The sequence below is a fragment of the Gossypium arboreum genome, chromosome 11 (assembly GCF_025698485.1).
Source record: "Gossypium arboreum isolate Shixiya-1 chromosome 11, ASM2569848v2, whole genome shotgun sequence".
NCBI lineage: Eukaryota > Viridiplantae > Streptophyta > Magnoliopsida > Malvales > Malvaceae > Gossypium > Gossypium arboreum.
The window spans coordinates 59,368,451-59,372,536 of NC_069080.1; the positions used below are offsets into that span (position 1 = coordinate 59,368,451).

The 4,086-nt window shown below is 34.4% G+C and overlaps 1 long non-coding RNA gene across 1 annotated transcript; it reads right to left on the minus strand.

Moving 5' to 3' along the window:
- Positions 1–422: 422 nt before the first annotated feature.
- Positions 423–1,538, minus strand: LOC128283724 (uncharacterized). Its single transcript, XR_008274132.1, has 2 exons — positions 1,465–1,538; positions 423–702 (listed from the first exon to the last, which is right to left on the minus strand). It is a non-coding gene; the product is annotated as an uncharacterized LOC128283724 (long non-coding RNA).
- Between the last annotated feature and the right edge of the window lie 2,548 nt (positions 1,539–4,086).

Genomic DNA, 4,086 nt, shown 5'->3' on the forward strand with positions numbered 1-4,086 from the left:
TGCGTTACGAATTGGATATCTCCTTGTACAGGGCTTCAATACTAATGCCGTTTGTTTCTGTAGAAACTAGACTCAGAGAGGAATCTACACATATATGGAATGACTCCTAATTATCTCTGGTTAATTTACAATGATTTTCCAAAGTTGGAACAGGGGATCCAGAAACCGTTCTGGCCCTATTCCACAAGAACTTTAAAATCTGTTAACTTATAACTCATATGACCATTTCGTTTCTTCCATATGAAAGTAGATTCATCAAGGTACACTTACATAATTTATTTGCTATTTAATACCATTCCTACTATTTTAGTGATTTTTCACATCCACGTCACTGCTGCTGTCAGCATCTGCCTTTAGTAGGCTTTACCTATTTCATACTTTCCATGATTCAATTGCCCTTTTTACATACATAGCACAAAGTGTGATCATGATTAACCATTCCAATGGCTAATCGTTTCAAAATAATTCCATACCTCATAAGGGTCAACATACAAACGATTATAGTTCTATGCTAAAACGATATAAGCCATTTTCGCATGGCTATCCAAGTTTACACAAACCGGAAGGTACATGACCTTCAACAAAGGATGGTCCTATACATGCCATTTCAAAGTTCAACCAAAATTTGTACCAAAATGGGGCTTCAATAGTGTGGATGACTTCATTGCTTTGATCCCGAATCCGATAGCTAACGAGCGAAACCTATAAAACAGAGAGCCAAAGCAGCGGGGTAAGCATTTTAATGCTTAGTAAGTCTCAAGCAATGAAATCAGCTTTGACTAAGGTATTTTATTCACATGGCTAATTAAACCACTTTACTAATTCACATTCCCATACTCATACTTATTTCACATCACCGACCCTTAGGTTCATACACAAAAGAACAACTTAGCCCAAGGCGGTAGCTCGTTTATCAACCTAGCGATACTTACTTGTAAGAATTCAATTAGTACAAGCACATACAAACATACCTCATTGCTGGAATTTTCACAAGTGTATAAGCTGAAATTTTCACAGCAAGATTGCTCACTTCGAATCACATACTTTCGGATTTAACCGGATATAGCGACTCAGACGATTGCCTTGGTCATAACCGGTTTGGTGACTTGCACAAAGGCCTTGGTCTTAGCCGGATATATCAACTCGCACGAATGCCTTGGTCTTAGCCGGATATATCAACTCGCATACGAATGCCTTGGTCTTAGCCGGATATATCAACTCGCACGAATGCCTTGGTCTTAGCCGGATATATCAACTCGCACGAATGCCTTGGTCTTAGCCGGATATATTTCCAATGTTCACTTACACATATATCAATATTCAAGACACGTCCATAGTTCATTTTCGTTACTAAAGCTCTAACACAAAATATTTATCAACCTTTACTATTTCGGCTCAATGGCCACACAAACAAGGAGCATAATTTTGATATAATTCAAGTAGGGTCATCACTCGAAGACTTACCTCGGATGTTGTCGAGCGATTTCGACGGCTATTCAACTACTTTTTCCTTCCCTTTATCGGATTTAGCTCCCTTTGCTCTTGAGCTAATTCACACAAATTTAACTTATTAAAATCTCATCATGATAGCTTATGGCGAATATGACAAGGAGTGTAAATGGTCATATGGCCATCCTTTAGCTCAAATACACAATGGTCATGCACATTTTACATCACAACAAGCAATTCAATACATTCAAACATCAACGTGAAGTTCAAAGTACTTGGCCCTTATATACATACATCCACATATTTAAGCTCAAGAATTTTAACATAACATCAAGTGCTCAAATTACTCATGTGGCCGATTACACATGGTCATAAATACACAAAATCAAAAATAATTTCAAGGTTTTCACACTATACATGTACTAGGCGAATGTACATGCAAATTTCACAACATTCTTCAACAAATTTCTTCTTTAAACAAACATATTTATCACTTTCTTCATAATCAAAATATCATGTGCAAACATATATACACATATAGGTGCATGGCGAATCTCAAGGTGTTCATAACCCTTTAAAACACAAATTTTACCAATCAAGTAACAAGCATAAATCATGCTCATGAATGCATCATGGCGAATACATCACAATCATACCCCATTGAACTTTGGTCATGGTTAAACAAAGAACTCAATGTCTTACTCAAGATTGCTACAAAGAAATTTCAAGAGTAGTCAATCCATCATTGCATGCATCATTAGCAAGCTTCACATTTAGCATGCAATGGCTTTAACACAATATCAACCTTGGCCAAATACCATTTTTCATGGCATAACAAGGATTTGAACCATGGCTAACATGCACATCAAGTTAGCAACCAAAACAAGCATGAATCTCATGACACAACCTCATACATACCTTAATCTTGATGCAAGTTTAGCCAAATCTCCTTCTAGATCTCTTCTAAACAAAGAAAATGAAGCAAAAAATCTCTTCTTCCTCTTAGGAATTTCGGCCAAAGGAAGGAGGGGAAAAGATGAACAATTTTTTTGTTTTTTTCTTTCTTAGTCTTTGCTCAAAGAAAGGATGAATGACAACTTTTTTTTTTTCTTTCTTTCTCTCTAGCTACGGCACCAAGGGGGGGCATCCATGCTCATTTTTTTTTTTTTTCATTTCTTAATTCTTTCTACATAATGCACTAACTAAACATGTTGGAAACATGTCCCCTTGCCCATAATCTAGACATGGCCGGCCACTCATTCAAAATAAATGGAGTATTTGACATGCAACTCCATTTATTTTGCTTCATTCCTTTATTAACCTCTTGAAATTAGCTACATATTTTTAAATCCTTTCACATGAGTCCTTTTTCTTTCAATTCACAATCAAATTAACTAAATCAAAGAATTCAAAATTCACACACGAGCACACACATATTATAGGCATCAAAATAAATTTTAAATTATTTTTATGCCTCGGTTTTGTGGTACCGAAACCACATTCCGACTAGGGTCAATTTTGGGCTGTCACACACAATATGTTAAAGTAATTAATATTAAATAACATGAGTATTTAAACTCACAAATACCTATTTAGACATTTCATCAACAACATACAAGGCAACAACCCAACTATTTTAACTTGCAACTACCATTTAGACATTTCATCTACAATGATAAAAGACAAAGCCAAATAATGCAAGTTGGTTCTAGTGTAACTAATCATGCTAATGTAAAAACACAGCTTACCTTTGGATCCCCATTGGTGATGGAAACAACTTCAATATCTCTAGGGCTAGAATGTGCATGAACTTGCTATTGAGCCATACTAAAAAACAAAAGTTAAGGTTAAAGCTAACATAAACAAAAGATATTGATTATAGAATAGTAGTCGGCAAAATTAATACAAGTATTTAGCACATTAAAATTAAAAAGAATGATTTTCTCATATTTTCATATAAGCATCATTTCAGATTCTAAAAAGTTGAGTGGATAGCCCCTAACCCAAGCCAATTTTGTCTCTCGATTGAAGAGCTCATTTAGGATAATATCATTTCCTAACTTATACTATCTTTCTATTAATTCAGGATAATTTAGCAAGGTAGAAGAAAGAGCACCAAAACTCACTCAACTGCTCTACATCCTACTATAAACCATGAATAACGCTATAAGAAAAATGCATCACTCTTCCCTTCATTTATGGTAAAACTAGAATGAATTCATGTGTTGATGAAAGTAAGAAATATCCCAAGGCATAAAGTCAAATTGGTGAGTACCATTAATTTAAAGCTGAGGACATCAATTATCATGTTAGCACAAACTTAGCCAAAGGTCAAACTATCTGTCCAATTAAGTTGCAACTCAGACAAAGTTGTGAAATTTTGAGCAGCTCTCTCAGCCCCAATTGCTATCTTATTTTTATTTACTTATAAAATAATTTTGTAATTAGATAATACCTGAAAAAGAAAAAAAAACAACAAATCGTGTAAGAAATTTAAGGAACGAATCACGGCCCAACTTATTGACAAGCAGACAACAAGATTTGCTTTAATTCATATTTTCATTTTATTTACTTGTTAATAAGTAAAAATAATAATACAAATTATATATTTTATTTACTCATTAATATACAGACAAT